The 22,141-nt window shown below is 37.1% G+C and overlaps 1 protein-coding gene across 3 annotated transcripts in view; it reads right to left on the reverse strand.

The window, feature by feature from the left end:
- HS6ST3 (heparan sulfate 6-O-sulfotransferase 3) overlaps positions 1 to 22,141 on the reverse strand; it is a 914,631-nt gene that overhangs the window by 299,526 nt on the left and 592,964 nt on the right. The gene's annotated exons all lie outside the window — the stretch shown is intronic.

Consider the following 22,141-nt stretch of genomic DNA (forward strand, 5'->3'; position numbering starts at 1 on the left):
GTATTAAGTGGTCAATTTAGCCCTGAGATCTAATCTTGTCATGCCACAAGCTTGCTCAGCGACCCTGAGTAAGGTTTGTATTTTTCTGGGCCTAAAATTCCCTGTTTAAATAAAAGAGTTATAATAATTTTTCTTTATTTCTTTTTAATTTGAATATCCAACCATTTCTATTTCTAGGGTTCATTTGATTCTTTTTCTGTGCTCTTACTCCTCATTTAGACAAACCTGTTGTTGGCCGTGTGAAAACATTTGTGACTTTTAGGATATTTGATAGCTGCAAATTTTTTAAAAAAATTTTATCCATTGTGATGCTTCCAGCCTCAAGCAACTTCATGTAAAAGCATTATTTCATTTAATAGACTATCCAGAGTGTGGGTGAGCTCAGGGCTGGGTGAAAGGTATCATCAAAGACCCAGGTTCTTGGCCTGACCTGTGGTGGCGCAGTGGATAAAGCATCGACCTGGAATGCTGAGGTCACCGGTTCAAAACCCTGGGCTTGCCTGGTCAAGGCACATATGGGAGTTGATGCTTCCTGCTCCTCCCTCCCCCTTCTCTCTCTCTCTCTCTCTCTCTCTCTCTCTCTCTCTCTCCCCTCTCTAAAAATTAATAAAAAAGAAGAAAAAAAAAGACCTAGGTTCTTTCCATCTCTCTGCTCTACCATCATGGGTGTCAATCTTCTCTTCTGACTTACTGCAAGATGGCTGTCCTAGGTCAAGGGTCCAGTGGAGAATATAAAAAAAGACCAAATTCATAAAATCAAATCCCCTGGGAAGATGCCATCATTCTCTTCCAAGCTGACAGCCAATAGCTCAGCAAAAGATTTTCTCCTTTCTGTCATATTATTATGACAGGCAGTTGGTCAAGTAGCTATTGAATGCCTAGTAGAAGTCCAATATGTTGTAGGAACTGTTAGTAATAGAATGAAAGGACGTATAAAGAAAAAAAATCATTCAGTCTTTCACTGCAAGGTCATGACTAATTCAGAAAATGCAGTGTATCTGTTTTAGAACCTTAAAGCAGGACAGACATACTCTTTCCATGAGGTTAACCCAGCCCTAGCTGAATCTCCAGGTATGGTTCCATTGTGTTGCTTCATTCCTACTTCTAAAACAGAGAAAAGTCAACACTTTTAAATTTCACACTTAGAAATTATTTTTAAAATAAATTTATTATCTTAGGTTACATTATCCTTATTCTTGAGGTCACTAAAGCACAGCAATGCAGACTGATGCATTGCAGATTTCAGTAAATTGCAACCTATAACTGAGATATATATTGATAGAATAAAATTTTCAGCAAGATAAAAATAGTATAACACTAGAACATAATCATAGCTGCTACCGATTAAAATATATGGTAAATGGTATTATAACCCATTGCCAAACCCAGTGTTCTCAGATATAATGTGTCTTTGAAATGGTAAATATTACATTACAGTCTAAAAATGTAGTATGCAATGAAATAATCATAATGGCCAGGCACTTGAATATAAACACTCACAAAGGCAAATTGTATTTGTTTTTAAAAAGCACTGTAGTGTGAATACATCACAGAATATCTAACAAGGTCCATAACTTATATTTCCAGCAGTGTTGTAGTAACACTTACATACATGCATGCCTTCTGGAGCATATGAGTGACAGTTTCTCTGTGTTGGAGACCTGGTGGTGGAACTCCTCCTGGGTCATAGGGTATGCACATTTTTCATTTTCATAAATGCTGCCAAATTACCTTCCAAAATGGTTGTACTACATCCCACCAGCTGTGTAGGAGAATATTTGTTTCACTACATTCTCTCAATAACACCATATGATAAAACATTTTCATTTTTACCAATCTGGTAGGTGAGAAATGGCATCTCATTTTTGTCTTCATTTGTACTTCCGAGATTCACAATGACATTAAGCTTAAACAGTTTCTTGTATGTTCATTAGCCATAATAAGCCTTTCTCCTGCAAAATGCCTATTTGTTCTGTTTGCTCATTTTTTATTGGGATATTTGCAAAATTCTATTGACTTTGTATGTTTTTCATACATATATTGATTCTTGTGAGTTAATGCCTCTTTTATTCCTTTACTCTCATTTTATTTTTTCCAGTTTTGTTGAGGTATAATTAACAAATAATATTTGCATATATATCTAAGTTGTACAACATGAATTTAATAGGGTACAGCATGATAATTTAATGTACTTATACATTGTGAAATAATATTTACAATCAAGTTAATTAACATATTAATAGCCTCACATCACCTCACATAGAAGAAGTACAGATATATCTTTGAGATACTGCTTTAATTTCCTTTGGATATATATCAAAAAGTGAAATTTCCAAATCATATGGTAGTTCAACTTTTAATATTTTGAGGTACCTCCATACTGTTTTCCATATTATCTGTACCAATTTACATTCTCACAAACAGTATACAAAGGTTCTTTTTCTCCTCATCATTTGTTCTCATTCGCCTTTCTGATAATAGCCACCCTCACAGGTATGCAGTGATATCTTTTGTAATATTGCAGTTTTGCTTTGTGTTCCATTGATGATTAGTGATGTTGAGCACCTTTCCATTTACCGGTTGACCATTTGTATTTTTTTTGGAAAAATATCTGTCCATTTTTTAATCAGGTTACTTGTTTTCTGGTTATTGATTTGTAGTATTTCCTTACATTTGTGTATTAACCTCTTATCAAATATATGGTCTATAAATATTTTCTCTCATCCTGTAGGTTACCCTTTAATTCTGTTGATCATTTCCTTTGCTGTGCAGGTCTTTAGTTTGATGAAGTTCCATTTATTTATTTTTGCCTGAGCTTTTGTTGTTCTATCCAAAACAAGCAAACAAACAATCATTGCCAATGTCAAGAGCTTTTCCTCTGTTTTCTTCCAGGAGTTTTTATTGTTTTAGTCTTTATCTAAATCTTTAATCCATTCCAAGTTAATTTTTGTGAATGGTATAAGATAAGGGTCCAATTTCATTCCTTTGCATTTGGCTATCCAGTTTTTCCAACACCGTTTTGAAGAGATTATTGACTCCCCATTGTGTGTGTATCTTGGTACCATTAACAAAAACCAATAGACCATACATATTTGATTTTATTTCTAGGCCTTATATTCTGCTAAATTGGTTTATATGTCTATTTTTATACCAGTATCTTACTATTTTGATTCCTATAGTTTGGTAACAAAGAAGTAAATTCATCCAAATCAGAAAGGAAGATATTAAATTGACATAATCAATCTTACATAAAGAAACCTTAAAGACTCCACTAAAAACAAACAAAAAAATAAAAAAAACCTGTTAGACCTAATAAACAAATTCAGTAAAGTTGAAGGATACAAAATCAATATGCAAATATCAATTGTATTTTTATATACCAACAATGAACCATCTGAACAAGAAATTAAGAAAACAATTCCAATTCCAATAGCAACAAAAAGAATTAAACATTTAAAAGGAAATTTAACCAAAGAGGTGAGAGATATATACATCAAATAGTATGCAACATTGTTGAGAAAAATTGAAAAACTATGCCTGACCAGGCAGTGGCATCTTGGATAAAGTGTCAAACTGGGACCTGGAGGACCCAAGTTTGAAACCCCCAGGTCACCAGCTTGAGCATGGGCACATATGGTTTGAGCAAGGCTCACCAACTTGAGGTCAAGGTCACTGACTTGAGTAAGGGATCACTTGGTCTGCTATAGTCCCCTGGTCAAGGCAATATGAGAGAGCATTCAATGAACAACTAAGTTGCCGCAATAAAGAATTGGTGCTTCCCATCTCTCTCCTAACCTGTCTGTCCCTATCTGTCCCTCACTATGTCTCTCTTTGTCTCTGTCACACACACACACAAAGAATAAAAGAAAAACTAAACAAAAGCCATCTCATGATTATGTATTGGAAAATTAAACATTACACTGGGGCAGGATGACGTCAGAGTAATGGCGGGGTAGGAAGCGATACCGATAAATCTCCCCCAAAACTCAACAAGATCTTCAACCAGAAACAGAAAAACCTATACTTGGAGCTTCCAGATGCTTCGCAATACACCCAAAGGTATGATTGAGTGAAAAATTGGCTAAAAATATAACCAAACCCCGAAGGAAATAGGGAGTAAGAAATGCTCTGCCTTCCTCACTAACCTAAACAGGGCGGCTTTCTCTGGTAACTGTGAATATAGAAACTGAGGCGGGCAAAGGGGGTGAATACATCCAGGCCGCAACACAAACGGCCGAACCAGGCTGTGGCACGGAGATCCAAGCCGAGGAAAATCTGATCCTGTGGCAACCCAGGCAATACAAGCTAACAGTCGCGCCAAACCCAAACAAAGAAAGACAAGCGGCGCGGCCATTTTACCCGGTCTCCTGGTTGGTGCGCAGTTAGTGGGCGAGAGATTTCTTCCTAAGCCCCGGCAGTGGGTGCCCGTGTTGCCCCACGGAGAGGCAGGGTCAGAGGCCTTTCTGTGGGCCGAGGGCAGAGTCTCTGGGCAGCCCCAGCGCCCTGGGAAAGCCACGCACGGGAGGGAGTGAGAACTAATTCCAACGGTGGAGATTTTCCGTACTGGAGGGTGTTTCACTCAGAGGGAAACGCGGCCGGCCTCATATCCGGGTTTGCGCGCGCAGATAAGGAGTGAGCGATTCCTCCGAGAGCCTCGGCAGTGCGCGCCCGTGTTATCGCACAGAGGGGCAGAGTCAGGGGCCTTTGTGTGGGCCAAAGCAGAATCTCGGGCCGCCCCAGCGCCTTGCAAAAGCCGAGCACGGGGACAGAGCGAGACTCAATTCCAACGCTGCAACTTTTCCCTGCGGTTGGGGGTTTCACTCAGAGCGTGAGACTGCTGGCCGGATATCCTGGTCGCAGACAGTGAGTGAGAGTTTCCTCCAAGCACCCCGGAAGTGGGCGCCCGCTTGTGTTACCGGACAGAGTGGCAGAGCCAGAGGTCTTTGAGTGGGCGGAAAGCCCGCCTGATTATGCTAGCAGCTCTGACTGACTGAGCCTTACCCAGAGCCCTGTGCTGAGTGGAAATAGAGTGGGGAGTTGCCAGCTCTTTGAGCCTCTTACTATCCAGGCAGAGGCAGCAGCAACCCCATAGCTGGATTATCAGGCTACTAATTGAGGAAGGAAAGACTAGGAGAAAGGCTCCAGGAACACGGACTCTCTCACTGTCGGAGCCTATAAATGCTAATGAGCTTCGACTGCCAACGAGACTAAAGCACAATACATGACATTGCCATAGAGACTTATCAACTGCAAACCTCCACCTGAGCGTGCCAAAGGGGCAAAACCCGGGGTACAGAGTCACGGACCAGGAAGAGGGAGAGAAAAGAAAAAGCAAGAAGATAACCTCTCAAAATCAAGAATAATCTGCAGACTTTATAACCTATCCCATTTTATTATATTTGTTCGTTTGTTTCTCTTATCTTCATTCTTGATACTTTTTTTTTCCTCCTCCAATTTGGCCGATTAACTCTCTACCGGTCTTACTCTCTCCTCTCCTAGAACTACACTACCCATAAGTGTTACATCTCCCATTATCTTTTCTCTTCTCTTCCTTTCTATGAGGGTTGCACTCCAAAACCCTTAACTCTCTCTCTCTCTCTATTTCTCTCTCTCCTTTCTTTTTTCTTCTTTTAGTGGTTCCCTCTTTTTTTTCTCTCTCTCTCTTTCTTTTCTCCCTCTATATTAGATTCTTCCTTTCTCCTTTACATCTCCTCTCATTCAAACCTCAATAACAAACAAATTATCTTATCTGGGACTCAAACTTATGTTTGTGGCATTTTGGGGGGTTTTTACTTCACCTTTTTAACTCACTAGCAGTGCTCCCATCCCTGGCTCTCCATATTATCTAGTTCTTGTTCCACTAAATACAATAGTAATTTTTTAATTTGTCCCCCCATTTTTCTGTTTTCCTCTTAATCCTCTCATCGTAACTCTTAGACAACCAACACCTAAAAGCAAATCATTTTATTCTTGACCCAAATTTTTTCCTTATTTGCTTTTTGTGGGTCCATACGCTCTTTTTATTTATTTATTTATTTATTTTCTTTTTTCTTTTCTTTTTTTTTTTTTTTTTTTTTGCCCCTTTATTACTTTTCCCCAATTCAGGCCCTCCATCACAGGCATTGTTTGTTATAATTCACAGTCCACCACAAGATTTTCTCAAGAAGGAGGGGAGAGGAGAGGAGAGGAAAAAGGAGGGGGGGAATAATTTCCTTTTTTTTTTTAATTTTTATTTTATTTTATTTTTCTTTATTTCATTATTAATTTTTTTTAAAAAAAAACAACTCTTTTCGATTTTTTATTTTTTTATTATTTTTTTAAAACTTTTTATTCTTTATTAAATCTCATTAATACTATCAACAAAACCACCGTCAGATGCCATTAAGGAAGAGAAAATCGAATATCATGGATACAAAAGAAAGAGAGGTAACACAGCTAGATGAGGAAAAATCTATGGAGAAAAAATTTAATATATTGGAAACCTTGGAGCTAAATGACAGAGAATTCAAGATAGAAATCCTAAAAATCCTCCGAGATATACAAGAAAACACAGAAAGGCAATTTAGGGAGCTCAGAAAACAACTCAATGAACACAAAGAATATATGTCCAAGGAAATTGAAACTATAAAAACAAATCAAACAGAGATGAAAAACTCAATTCACGAGCTGAAAAACGAAGTAACAAGCTTAGCTAATAGAACAGGTCAGATAGAAGAGAAGATTAGTGAAATAGAAGACAAGCAACTTGAGGCACAACAGAGAGAAGAAGAAAGAGACTCAAAAATTAAAAAAAATGAGATAGCCCTACAAGAATTATCTGACTCCATCAAAAATAATAACATAAGAATAATAGGTATATCAGAGGGAGAAGAGAGAGAAAATGGAATGGAGAACATACTCAAACAAATAATAGATGAGAACTTCCCAAGCCTGTGGAAAGAACTAAAGCCTCAAGTTCAAGAAGCAAACAGAACTCCAAGTTTTCTTAACCCCAACAAACCTACTCCAAGGCATATCATAATGAAATTGACACAAACCAACAGCAAAGAAAAAATTCTCAAGGCAGCCAGGGAAAAGAAGAATACAACATATAAAGGAAGGCCCATTAGATTATCATCAGATTTCTCAGCAGAAACTCTACAAGCTAGAAGAGAGTGGACCCCAATATTTAAAGTCCTGAAAGAGAGGAACTTTCAGCCACGAATAATACACCCATCAAAGCTATCCTTCAAATATGAAGGAGAAATAAAAACATTCACAGATACAGAAAAGATGAGGGAATTTATCATCAGAAAACCCCCACTCCAAGAATTACTAAAGGGGGTTCTCCAATCAGATACAAAGAAGAAAAAAAAACAGAGCCACAAGTAAAAGCTCCAAGAAGAACACAATAAAACCAAATTTAAACTGTGACAACAACAAAAAGAAAGAGGGGGAGAAGATGGAGATTAACAGTAGCAAAGGACGATGGAGTGCAAAAGTACTCACAAAATAGTTCGCTACAATGAACAGCGTAGGGACCCTTTTCATTACTCAAAGGTAACCACCATTGAAAAAACCACCACAGAAGCACATGAGATAAAAAAGATACCAACAGAGGAAAGATGTATGGAATACAACCAAATAAAAACAAAATATAGAAAAACAAAAGAGAAGGATCAAACAAGACACAAAACTAACAGAAAGCAAGATATAAAATGGCAATAGGGAACTCACAAATATCAATAATTACACTAAATGTAAATGGATTAAACTCACCAATAAAAAGGCACAGAGTAGCAGAATGGATTAAAAAAGAAAATCCAACTGTATGCTGCCTACAGGAAACTCATCTAAGTAACAAGGATAAAAACAAATTCAAAGTGAAAGGCTGGAAAACAATACTCCAAGCAAATAACATCCAAAAAAAAGCAGGTGTAGCCATACTCATATCGGATAATGCTGACTACAAGACAGGAAAAGTACTCAGAGACAAAAATGGCCATTTCATAATGGCTAAGGGGACACTGAATCAAGAAGACATAACAATTCTTAATGTATATGCACCAAACCAAGGAGCACCAAAATATATAAGACAGCTACTTATTGATCTTAAAACAAAAACTGACAAAAACACAATCATACTTGGAGACCTCAATACACCGCTGACGGCTCTAGATCGGTCATCCAAACAGAGAATCAACAAAGACATAGTGGCCTTAAACAAAACACTAGAGCACCTGGATATGATAGACATCTACAGGACATTTCATCCCAAAGTGACTGAGTATACATTTTTCTCCAGTGTACATGGATCAGTCTCAAGAATTGACCATATGTTGGGCCACAAAAACAACATCAGCAAATTCAGAAAAATTGAAGTTGTACCAAGCATATTTTCTGATCATAAAGCCTTGAAACTAGAGTTCAACTGCAAAAAAGAGGAAAAAAATCCCACAAAAATGTGGAAACTAAACAACATACTTTTAAAAAATGAATGGGTCAAAGAAGAAATAAGTGCAGAGATCAAAAGATATATACAGACTAATGAAAATGACAATACGACATATCAGAATCTATGGGATGCAGCAAAAGCAGTGATAAGAGGGAAGTTCATATTACTTCAGGCATATATGAACAAACAAGAGAGAGCCCAAGTGAACCACTTAACTTCCCACCTTAAGGAACTAGAAAAAGAAGAACAAAGACAACCCAAAACCAGCCGAAGAAAGGAGATAATAAAAATCAGAGCAGAAATAAATGAATTAGAGAACAGAAAAACTATAGAAAAAATTAATAGAACAAGGAGCTGGTTCTTTGAAAAGATCAACAAAATTGACAAACCCTTGGCAAGACTTACCAAGGAAAAAAGAGAAAGAACTCATATAAACAAAATCCAAAAAGAAAGAGGAGAAATCACCACGGACACCGTAGATATACAAAGAATTATTGTAGAATACTATGAAAAACTTTATGCCACTAAATTCAACAACCTAGAAGAAATGGATAAATTCCTAGAAAAATACAACCTTCCTAGACTGAGTCAAGAAGAAGCAGAAAGCCTAAACAGACCTATCAGTAGAGATGAAATAGAAAAAACCATTAAAAACCTCCCCAAAAATAAAAGTCCAGGCCCTGACGGCTATACCAGTGAATTTTATCAAACATTCAAAGAAGACTTGGTTCCTATTCTACTCAAAGTCTTCCAAAAAATTGAAGAAGAAGCAATACTTCCAAACACATTTTATGAGGCCAACATAACCCTCATACCAAAACCAGGCAAGGATGGCACAAAAAAAGAAAACTACAGACCAATATCTCTAATGAATACAGATGCTAAAATACTAAACAAAATACTAGCAAATCGAATACAACAACATATTAAAAAAATAATACATCATGATCAAGTTGGATTCATCCCAGAATCTCAAGGATGGTTCAACATATGTAAAACGGTTAATGTAATACACCATATCAACAAAACAAAGAACAAAAACCACATGATCCTATCAATAGACGCAGAAAAGGCTTTCGATAAAATACAACACAATTTTATGTTTAAGACTCTCAACAAAATGGGTATAGAAGGAAAATATCTCAACATGATAAAGGCCATATATGATAAACCATCAGCTAACATCATATTAAATGGCACTAAACTGAAGGCTTTCCCCCTTAAATCAGGAACAAGACAGGGTTGTCCACTCTCTCCACTCTTATTTAATGTGGTACTAGAGGTTCTAGCCAGAGCAATCAGACAAGACAAAGAAATAAAAGGCATCCATATCGGAAAAGAAGAAGTAAAGGTATCACTTTTTGCAGATGATATGATCCTATACATCGAAAACCCCAAAGAATCCACAAAAAGACTACTAGAAACAATAAGCCAATACAGTAAGGTCGCAGGATACAAAATTAACATACAGAAGTCAATAGCCTTTCTATATGCCAACAATGAAACAACTGAGAAGGAACTCAAAAGAATAATCCCCTTCACGATTGCAACAAAAAAAATAAAATACTTAGGAATAAACATAACAAAGAATGTAAAGGACTTATATAATGAAAACTATAAACCATTGTTAAGGGAAATCGAAAAAGATATAATGAGATGGAAGAATATACCTTGTTCTTGGCTAGGAAGAATAAATATAATCAAGATGGCTATATTACCCAAAGCAATATACAAATTTAATGCAATTCCCATCAAACTTCCAATGACGTTTTTTAAAGAAATAGAGCAAAAAATCATCATATTTATATGGAACTATAAAAAACCCCGAATAGCCAAAGCAATCCTAAAGAAAAAGAATGAAGCTGGGGTCATTTCAATACCTGACTTCAAACTCTATTATAGGGCCACGACAATCAAAACAGCATGGTATTGGCAGAAAAATAGACAATCAGACCAATGGAACAGAATAGAAAGTCCAGAAATAAAACCACATATATAGTCAAATAATTTTTGATAAAGGGGCCAAGAACACACAATGGAGAAAAGAAAGCCTCTTCAATAAATGGTGCTGGGAAAACTGGAAAGCCACATGCAAAAGAATGAAACTGGACTACAGTCTCTCCCCCTGTACAAAAATTAACTCAAAATGGATCAAAGATCTAAACATAAGACCTGAAACAATTAAGTACATAGAAGAAGACATAGGTACTCAACTCAGGGACCTGGGTTTTAAAGAGCATTTTATGAATTTGACTCCAAAGGCAAGAGAAGTGAAGGCAAAAATTAATGAATGGGACTACATCAGACTAAGAAGTTTTTGCTCAGCAAGAGAAACTGATAACAAAATAAACAGAAAGCCAACTAAATGGGAAATGATTTTTTCAAACAACAGCTCAGATAAGGGCCTAATATCCAAAATATACAAAGAACTCATAAAACTCAACAACAAACAAACAAACAATCCAATAAAAAAATGGGAAGAGGATATGAATAGACACTTCTCCCAGGAAGAAATACAAATGGCCAACAGACATATGAAAAAATGCTCATCTTCTTTAGCTATTAGAGAAATGCAAATCAAAACGGCAATGAGATACCACCTCACACCTGTTCGATTAGCTGTTATTAGCAAGTCAAGTAATAGCAAATGTTGGAGAGGCTGTGGAGAAAAAGGAACCCTCATACACTGTTGGTGGGAATGTAAAGTAGTACAACCATTATGGAAGAAAGTATGGTGGTTCCTCAAAAAACTGAAAATAGAACTACCTTATGACCCAGCAATCCCTCTACTGGGTATATATCCCAAAAACTCAGAAACATTGATACGTAAAGACACATGCAGCCCCATGTTTATTGCAGCATTGTTCACAGTGGCCAGGACATGGAAACAACCAAAAAGCCCATCAATAGATGACTGGATAAAGAAGATGTGGCACATATACACTATGGAATACTACTCAGCCATAAGAAATGATGACATCGGAACATTTACAGCAAAATGGTGGGATCTTGATAACATGATACGAAGCGAAATAAGTAAATCAGAAAAAAACAGGAACTGTATTATTCCATACGTAGGTGGGACATAATAGTGAAACTAAGAGACATTTATAAGAGTGTGGTGGTTACGGGGGGGAGGGCGGAATGGGAGAGGGATAGGGGGTGGGAAGGGGCACAAAGAAAACAAGATAGAAGGTGACAGAGGACAATCTGACTTTGGGTGGTGGGTATGCAACATAATTGAACGACAAGATAACCTGGACTTGTTATCTTTGAATATATGTATCCTGATTTATTGATGTCACCCCATTAAAAAAATAAAATTATTATAAAAAAAACAAAAAAACAAAAAAACACATTACACTGGGGAACAATTTTTTTTTTTCATTTTCTGTTGCATGAGGTTTAAGAACTGTTTCTATATATTTCTGCATCCCTGATTCCAAATATAAAATCTGCTTTTTGGTACATGCTTTAGCTTATATACAATTTTAATTTATTTTTGTTATAGTTAATGGCATGCATTGGTTTTTAAATTGGAGTTAAAGGGCAACTACTCTTGGATTGAACATAACCACAAGGAAATTAATGTTTTACAAACATCACTTTTACATAATTGTAGTTGTTTTTAATTGTAAAAAAATTATTATCTGATAAAAACACCTTCTTATTGTTTTAAGATTGAATCATGGCTTCTCTGAGTAGGCATAAATGTAATAGTCCTGACACTTTCTGTTATATATGTGGCTGTTATATACTTCAATGTCAGAGGCGCAATATTTCATCATTTGTGACACATGCATATATTGCCTATTTTCAAATTCCCCTTGACGATCAAGACAAGAATTGGGCTCCTCATATTGTGTGTCATAATTGTGAGGAAATGCTTTGTGACTGGACAAAAAAAAAATGCAAAGGAATGCCTTTTGGTATTCCCATGGTTTGGTGTGAACCTAAGGACCACAGCAGTGACTATTATTTCTGTCTGATCCATACAAAGGGCATCGACAAGAAAAAACAGCATATGATTGCATATCCTAATATTCCTTCAGTAATACGACCTGTCCCACACTCTGATACACTCCCGGTTCCAGTTTTCAATGGTTTTATTTCTTCTAAGGCCAAAGAAAGTGAACATGGTGATCAAGTGTATTTTGATAAGATGCATGAGGAAATGGTTATAGAATCTGAAGAGTCTTCTTCTGATGCTAAGCAGTCATTAACCCCTCAGCAGTTTAGCCAACCTGAATTGAATGACTTAGTAAGAATGACATAAAAATTGTCCTCGACTTTTTGAAGTATAAGGAGCAAAACTGGATCATTTGTGTGGACCTTAAAATGGTAAATTTCCTGCTAGGACAACAAAGAGGTTTCACGAAGTATTCTTGCTTTCTGTGTTTGTGGGACAGCTGAGCTCAGGAGAAACATTGGACACAGAAGGAGTGGCTGAAACGTGAAGCTCTGGAAGTAGGGATGTAAAATATTGTGAATGAACCCATAGTTAATTGAGACAGGATCACTTTTCCCCCACTTCACATCAAACTTGGCTTAATGAAGCAGTGTGTTCAGGCTGTGAATAGAGAAATTGAATGCTTTCAACATATTATTTTTGCTTTTCCTGCCTTGTCTTTTGCGAAGATAAAAGCAGATATATTCAATGGACCTCAAATTTGAACCCTCATACATGACAAAGAATTTGCCAGGAAGATGAATAAGGAGGAGAAAGCAGCATGTCAGTCTTCTGTGGCATTTACAAAGAACTTCCTTGGCAACAAAAACCCAGAAAATTATGAACTTCTGGTTCAAAGGATGCTGTTGGCTGTCCGTGACATAGGATGTAACATGAGCATTAAGATTCATGTCCTGAACAATCAACAGTCACCTTGATAAATTTACCGAAAATCTGGAAGCTGTTAGTGATGAACAGACTACTGCTGGAACATCAAATGAGATTGTCCTCAACAAGTACACAAATGCAAGAGCTACAAACACAAATTTTTGCCTGAATAGAATTTAGATAAGTTTTGCGCAAATTTTATGATTAAAATAAGTGTTTTAATATGTTCTATTTCGAAATTGTAGACAAATTCTGACGCAATCATATCTTTTGATGTATTAGTGTATTTACTGCATTATATAAATTATTATATTTTCACAAAGATGATGCTCAGGAAGACATTCTACTTCATTATATTAAACTAAATGTTGAAAATTTTACAATAAGATGAAAACCAAAAATCTTGAATTGCAAAAAAACTGTAGCTTACAGAGAAAAACTACTACTGTCAGATTCGAGATCAGCACACTCGAATTAGATAAGAACAAATGTTTTTGTGGATTCAACAAAAATTTTGTTCCCCAGTGGTATTAAAATGTCCATAGTCCCCAAAGAAATCTAGAAATTCAATACAATCTCTATCAAAATTGAAATGGCACTTAAGAAAATAGAAAAATATAATCCTAAAATTCAAAAGACCTAAAAAAACAAATCAATCTTGAGAAAGAATAAAGTTGGTGGCATCATACTCCCTGATTTTCTTTATCCTCATTTTACAAGCGTTTGAAAGAGAGAGAAGATAAATGCATGTGGCCAACCCACTATTATCAGCTAGAAGTCCTGAGCTCGCCATACTTAAGACTCTCTTCAACCATTATACATACTGATTTAGGAACTGCAGGTGCAGCTAGAATGTCACCGTGGCTTCTAATATATTAGAAGCCTTGCCTTCTAATATATCACCCAGTATAGCACTTCTGTTTTATCTCTCATCAAAGACTCAAGAGGAGACAAAGCTTTCATTCTAGAAATACACAGGGAAATAGATATTGTCCCATGGATTTAGTAGAAAATCTAGTTACTGTGAGTTCTTTAAATTATTTGGGCGTTTTTTGTTTGTCCTATTCTTATTAAGTTTGAATATTACCTCAGAGGTCAATTGAGTACTTATTTAGGTTTCTGAGGAACAACAGCTTGCTTGTTTTAAAACTAGGGATGAAGATGAGGGAAGATTCAGTGGAATGAGATAGTCTGTGTTTTCTGTAAATTTAATTAAGAGCTCTTCATTTTAGATTTGCCCAAATCAATCCCCACATTGACTCTCATGACCTTGTGCTTTTTCTTCTATTTTCATGTGTATGTATATTGCTATGGTTTCAAAGGGTCATTCCAAGTCAAATAGGGAATTTCTTCTGGTTTTGTGACTAAATGATGCTTAAGCAGAATGCCAACGAGACATTCATTATACAACGTGCTAAGGGAAAGCACCCAATGATCTGTGAAGGAAATAGAACTTCATCTTTGGTATTTAAAAGTACTTTCCAAGACAGATTATAGCAGTTCACTACAAAGGAAAAAAATAGTCTCAAGTAATTTTATAAGACAAAAGACTAGCAAGTATTTAGAATCTTCACTTAAAATAAACTGCAGGCAGTCTGAGTTTTTCCCAGAGTCCCTGAATAGGAAGAAGAAAAGTTCTACAAAAGGCACCAGCCAGAAGTAATGTGCTAAACTGCACAATTACTCATGCTTTATAGAAACTTTCAAAATGCAGTTCACACCACTTGCTGAACTTGTTGGTTCATTTTCAATTGCAAGGAACAACAGAGTAGTCTCTTTTTCCTATTTTTGGGCAGTGAAAAACAAGCAAGGTCATACACTAGATATGTATCATTATCATTTATATCTGAAGAGACTACAGCCAATTATATTATTTCTTGTGTTATCTGCAGGGCAACAAATAGATGCAAGAGAAAAGTCAAGATGGTGTTTGCACACAGGCTGGCCATACTGATATGGCACTGACCATAGGCTTGGGGCCAAGCAATGGGCAGGGGACAGAGGGAGAAGTTGCTCCTTGAGGTCAGTTCTCTTAGAAAAATCATCAATCCAGAAGGAGGCTGTATCATAAAGGAAGGTGATGAATTTTGGCATCAGGCAAGCATCCCCAAAACATGGCCATTAGCAAAGCACTTAATCTTATTTTTAAAAGGGTATGATAATATATACTCCACAGGGACCCCATGAAGGTTAAGAGATACAATCCTTGAACAGGGGCAGCACAATGAGTTGCACTTTAATAGGTACACAATGAAGTTCCTTCAAATCCTTCTTTTCATGCCACGTAATGAATCCCAATCTTTTAATTATCATTAGCATGCTACGATGCCCCACTGAAGAGTGGGGCACACTTTCAAAACCTCTAAGCAGCTATCTAGAGTGACATGATTCTATAGGACTTCAACAGGCCCCCTATACCTGTACGCTCACTAGAGCTTCTGCCAGTGCAGTCTGGTGATGACCAGCCCCCCCTCCCTTTTTTATACACTTCAGTTTCTTCTTCATAAATGTAACTTGAGTGTTTTTCCCATGGCTATATGTGTTCTTCAAGCATAAAAGTAAATAATTGAAGGTGAGATAGATTTCTAAAAAAGTTTGTTTTGTTTTGTTTTTTAAGACTAATGGGTGGTCATTCTAAAGGAACGGGGATCAAAATAATAACTTTCAAGCAGAACAAATATTTCTGCTTGGGGATTTGATTTCTTTTTAAAGTTTTAAGCTTTTCTTTTTCTTACTCTTTATAACACATGCAAGTGTGATAAGTTCACTGTTTAATCAGGAATGGGGTTTGAGAAAATGGAATCGAAGGAAATCCAGCCTTTAATGTAACCTCAATAAATTCAATAATTCTTTTTTTTTTTTTTTTGTATTTTTCTGAAGCTGGAAACAGGGAGAGACAGTCAGACAGACTCCCGCATGCGCCCGACCGGGATCCACCCAGCACGCCCACCAGGGGCGACACTCTGCCCACCAGGGGGCGATGCTCTGCCCCTCCGGGGTGTCGCGACCAGAGCCACTCTAGTGCCTGGGGCAGAGGCCAAGGAGCCATCCCCAGCGCCCGGGCCATCTTTGCTCCAATGGAGCCTTGGCTGCGGGAGGGGAAGAGAGAGACAGAGAGGAAGGAGGGGGGGTGGAGAAGCAAATGGGTGCTTCTATGTGCCCTGGCCGGGAATCAAACCTGGGTCCCCCGCACGCCAGGCCGACACTCTACCACTGAGCCAACCGGTCAGGGCCAATAATTTTTTTTTAAAAAAAGAAAGAAACCCAGCCTTGCCTAGGCCACCCCATTCCTGTGTCAAGGGATCCTTCTTATTAAAGTCTCTATATATGATGACTAGAAGTGTGATTTATTAGAAAAATTAAATCGGGATCAAGAGAAGATATTTTCTTGGTGGAATTGCTAACTAGATTCCCATACTGAGGTTCTTCTCCTGTTTCTTCTGGCGGGAGCCATTGTTCAGTGCAGCCCTACTTCCAGGGCAGCTCCTGCATCCTGTCTTACCCAGGCCTCAGATACCAGACCTGACAGCTTCTGATCAGATCCCAGATCTCAGCATTTGCTGCTTTCTCCCTCTGCTTGCCCATGAACCACATACAAGGTGCCTCTTGCAGCTCCCAGAGCTCTAAGATCCCTGAAATTTTCCACCCCAAGTACCACCTGCTTCATAGAGGGCTCCTAGCTCCCGCTTCCTGGTGTAAGATCCAATTCCAGGCACGCCATCCTCCTGCTGCTGTGCGGACAAGACCTAACACGACTGATTATTTTACTGAAACTCAATAGCTAGATAGATTTTTTTTTTTCTGTTAGGATCCTGAAAGAGGTTGAACTTACTTGGTCATTTAAATTTTTTCCTCTACACTTAAAGCATTTGAATTGTCAAGAATGAAATAATAAAGACTAATTGTTTGGGGAAAAAAGACTAAAATTATTGGTTAAACATTATCTCCAATGTTCATCATCTATTTTTAAAATGCTACCATTTCTTATGCCAAGGACTCAGGGCTAAGGGTTAACTTATTACAAATCATTTCATTTAATACTTACAAGGTAATATTATTCTCAGAGGTGATTAAGTAACATGTGCAACATATGGCCACTAGGAAGTGCAGTGCATGTCTTTGAACCCAAGCAAGTATACCCAGGAGCCCACACTTAACTAAGCCTTAAGGTTGTTTCTAACTATAACCCTGTGGAGGGCCTGGGTTGAAACTCTCATAGATCTCAACTCAGGAACATGCACAAAGGGATCTTGAATATATGCTTTTTGATTAGGATGACAATAATTAAAAATAAAATTGTATGAATGATTGTAGGGAATACTGATTAGACCAATTTAATAAAACCTCCATCACCACTCCGCTAAAGATACATTTTAGCACCTTGATGATTTAATAGAAGATTGCTATACTGCAATTCCCAGCTGCACAAAACCTATTCTCAAGCATGATCATTATAATCTCGTGCTTTATTAAACATCTGAAAGAAATGGCATAATGGTCCTTCAAGGACAGCTCCATTAGGAAAAAAAAATAGAATAATCTACAGCATAATGTGTTTAAAATGATTTTTTTAAAATAGTGTTGTCATTAAGGTGATCAGCACCTGGGTTATTCTCAGTGAAACAGCCTGTGGTCTGCTGATTAAAGAAACAACGACACCCTCTTTTCCTGGTCCATTAAATGAACCAAAGATATTATCTACACAAGTCTTCCTGTGGCCTAGTTTCCATTATGGTAGAAATCTTCAAAAGCCAATGCAATATCAGTGCAATAAACTAGGTTGGGAAAAAGAAGAATGGAATGATACATAGCTTTATTGACTAATAAAATGTAATTGACTATATATATTTTCACTTACAAATTGTTCAAAATGGCCTCCCTAATTCTGTTCAACACTAATAGAGCTACCTTCTAAAGCTAGAACATAATTTTTAAAAAGCACAGCCTACTAAACTTCATCTTTGCTTGGCCCAAATTACAACAGGCATTGAGAATGAATCTTGATCAATACTATAGTCAAATAATATTCCCAAATCTGCATCTATGATTACAGGTGAGACTCTGAAAATCCAAAAATTCCTGAAAAATCTAAAAGTCTGAAATATGAATAATAAGATTAATAAAACTTACATCTATATTATGACATAAAAATTATAAACAACTTCCATATCTGTTTCCATTTTAAAATCCTCACATCAACAATATTATGGTTCTTATCTTTCAGATGAGGAAAATGAAGATCAAAAGATTACAGGACTTGCCCTGATCAGGTGGTTCAGTGAATAGAACATCAGCCCAGCACACCAAGGTCACAGGTTTGATCCCTGGTCAGGGCACATATGAGTAGCAACCAAAGAGTATACAACTAAATGGAACAGCTAGGTGAAACAACAAGTTGATGCCTCTCTCTCTCTTTCCAATCAATGAAAAATTTTAAAATATACTGTTCACAAAAATTAGGGGATATTTCAAAATGAATATGAAGCAATAAAAAAAGAAGCATTTGATTTTTTTATTGAACAAGAACATCAGAAAAGCAAACAAGTCAAAGGGAGTTGTTCAATTATGCAAATTATATACAAAACCAACTTTTATTTCATTGGTGAAAATGCACTATACAAAAGGCTGAAAGTACTGGAGTATCTGCATGCTCCCTGATCCCCTAAGTTTTGTAAGCAGTGTATATATTTAAAAAATAAAGATAAAAAAGATTACATGACTTGCCTAAGACAACATAGAGCTCAAATGGCTAAAAGAGGTTCCCAGCCAGAACTTCATACTGGCCCTGGGCTTTTTATACTATGTTATTTTCTTTAAGTTAAATGTTTCTCCTTACCTGGCATTGGCCAAACTGCCCAAATTCTTCAGAACATTTTTACAGGCTTTGTAAATGAATCTGTAAATGGTTTGTGAAAAATGAAACTCTAACTCTCAGCAGGCAACAGGCAGTGATAACTGTTATCTCCCTACCTGCTGTGAAACTTAAGGCAAATTAGTGAATTTCTTTGAAACTTAACTTTCTCTTCTTAATATAAAAAATAATAACACATTTGCCTGCGGGAAAAAATCAATGAAATAGCATGTCAGAGAAAAATCTCAAGAATCTGGCAAGTAGAAAATTCTCAAAAATGACCTATTTAATATGCATCTCAGTTTGAGCACTATCATAACCTACATGATAATTAAAATTGGGAATGTAGTTTTTTTTCTTTTTAAAGATGGGATTGTTGGAGGTAAAATAAGTGGAGCATGAACTTGATGGTATGCTCATTTATAAAAATAAGAAATAAAAGGGCATTGGGATTAGATGGAGATAGGAAAGGAACAAAAAGGTAAAGGCTGGGGGAAATTTTAAAAGAAAAATTCAAAGAAAAATGATACTTACACATATGTATGTATCAGCCAACGATGACAACTGAATGGCCCTAAACAAATAGAGCATTTATATACGTATTAATCCTCTTGATAATCTTATGAGATAGCTGGTATTGTTATCCTGGTGTATGTCCCCATTTTACAAAAAAAATAAATTGAGAGAAAGACAGGTTAAATATCTTACACAAAGTCACACAGCAGCAGTTGAATTGCAGTAGGTGAGAGAACTGAGATTCAAACCTTGGCTGACTCCAGAGTCTATGGACTTATTCCTGCACTGTTCTGTTCCTGATCTGAGCTGGGAGTCAAAGGCAGCAGACAGGTAGAGTGGGTACTGAAATACTCAACTGCCCAAGTAGGGGATATTTATCTTGAAGACAAAAACCACCTGAGTGCTAAGGTTTGCACATACCCAGCCCAGAACAGCAGGTCACTAAAAACTTGGGACCGTGAGACTATAACGTTGACACTGTCCTTTGTGTCCTTGCCGAGATTATTAAGGGATCACTTAGGTTGAGTGGCTGTAGCAGAAAGATTAATTTTTCCCGGAAAACTACTTTAAATGTTTGGTTTGTGAGGCTAGTTCTTACACTGAAAGTGCAGATAGGTCTGGGAAAGCTGGCTTCAGAGAGTCCCAGGCTTCCGTCTCTGCGTGGCATCATGGCGTCATTCGGAGTTTTGTTAGGCTATTCCTGGACCTCCTTACTCATAAACACTGCCATTTCAGTTTATCCTTCAGCAGCTATTTAGGTATCTTACTAATTGTTCTTGCCATGCAAACTCTAGCAGTGATGCCCTGCAGTGCTGGGTCTGCAGTTCAAGCTAGTTCAGATTGGGTTGTACCATAGTTAGCTATGTGACCTTTAACCTCCTTGACATTTCACTTTCTTGAATACATCCATGTATAAAAATTGGTATAACAGTATCTACCTCCCAGGAAAGATGCAGATGTGCAAAGAGATTACACCTATAAAGATATCTGGTAATCTATATACATATATTGAAGCAGGATGTCAGTAGCTAATATTACTTATAAACAGTTAGACTGACTGATTCTAGACCCTTGCTGCTGGTGAAGCCATCTCAACTTTAAAAATGACCTATAAATCATTTGAATTAAGTAGTTCAAAAAATTGGATGTGACATCAGATATAGGACCCTCTCTTTTCAGCATACCTAACAATGGCACTTTGCTGTAGCTGCTGCTGCCAACAGAAACAAATGCAGCCAAAATATCCTGACCATTATTATATATCATTAATGTCATTTTAGCACTGGAAAACTGCTTTTCTGTCATTTTTATGACTAATGACTCACCCGTGCCTGGCACGGTTACTATTGTTCACTTTTCTCATAGAAGTAAATGGTTCAGAATACACAAAAGCATTGGTATCAGATTCAGAATAAGAACTGCCTTACCTGTATTGTAAAGTCCAACCACGCCTCATTAACCAGGGTTAAAGTAAGTTCATATTTTCAAAATAAATAATTTTCTCAATTACCCCAAATATATATCTAAATTGGAATTTTTTTTTTAATGGCCAAGGGTAATTACAATTGACAAATTTAGACATAATGAGTAAGGACCAATCCGAGAGTGATTAGGAAAATTTAGATATCAATTTATAGGACTGTATATCTAACAATAGAGGTAAAATCTAAATAAAATATTGCTAATGATGGAAAAGATGAAAGTTTCAGGTTAAAGCTAAAAAAAAGTGGGGGCCATAACTCAACTGACCTAGTAATGTACCAATTTAGTACAAAAACTTGCATTAAAACCAAAGTCTCTTTCCTCCAAGTCCAGTGTTGTTTTTAAAACATTATAAATATTTTCAGCATGGCCCTGGCTGGTTTGCTCAGTGGTAGTGTGTCAGCCCAGTGTGTGGATATCCTGGGTTCTATTCCCAGTCAGGGCACACAGGAGAAGCACCTATCTGCTTCTCCATCCCAACCCCCTCGCTTGTCTCTCTCTCTTCCCCTCCTGCAGTCATGGCTCAATTGGAGTAAGTTGGTCCCAGGCACTGAGGATGGTTCCATTGCCTTGGCCTCAGGCACTAGGAAGAGCTCCATTGCTGAGCAACAGAGCAACACCCCAGATTGGCAGAGTATCACCCTTTAGTGGGCTTGCTGGGTGTATCCTAGGCGGGACACATGCGGGAGTATGTCTCTGCCTCCCCTCCTCTCACTGAATATATATATACATAGAAGCATGGAAATTTATGGAAGCCTTATTACTTTATGAACAACCAGGTCTCTCTTACCTTACTCTAATACCAGAAAAAGCCTAGATATACTTCTCTCTACATTTAAGAATAATGTAGAGAGAAGAAGGGTGTATGATCAGTAGTGGGTTAATTAAATATCATAGTTATTATCATTGTACTAAGAATGGACCTCATTCAAGGGGCAAAAGCATAGTGCCACCTCAACCTTTACACCCTGACTGAAAACTTCCCAAGGTATAATGATCTATGGTGCTAATTTAAGGTAGC

Source organism: Saccopteryx leptura, chromosome 4 (assembly GCF_036850995.1).
Source record: "Saccopteryx leptura isolate mSacLep1 chromosome 4, mSacLep1_pri_phased_curated, whole genome shotgun sequence".
In the NCBI taxonomy this organism is placed as follows: domain Eukaryota; kingdom Metazoa; phylum Chordata; class Mammalia; order Chiroptera; family Emballonuridae; genus Saccopteryx; species Saccopteryx leptura.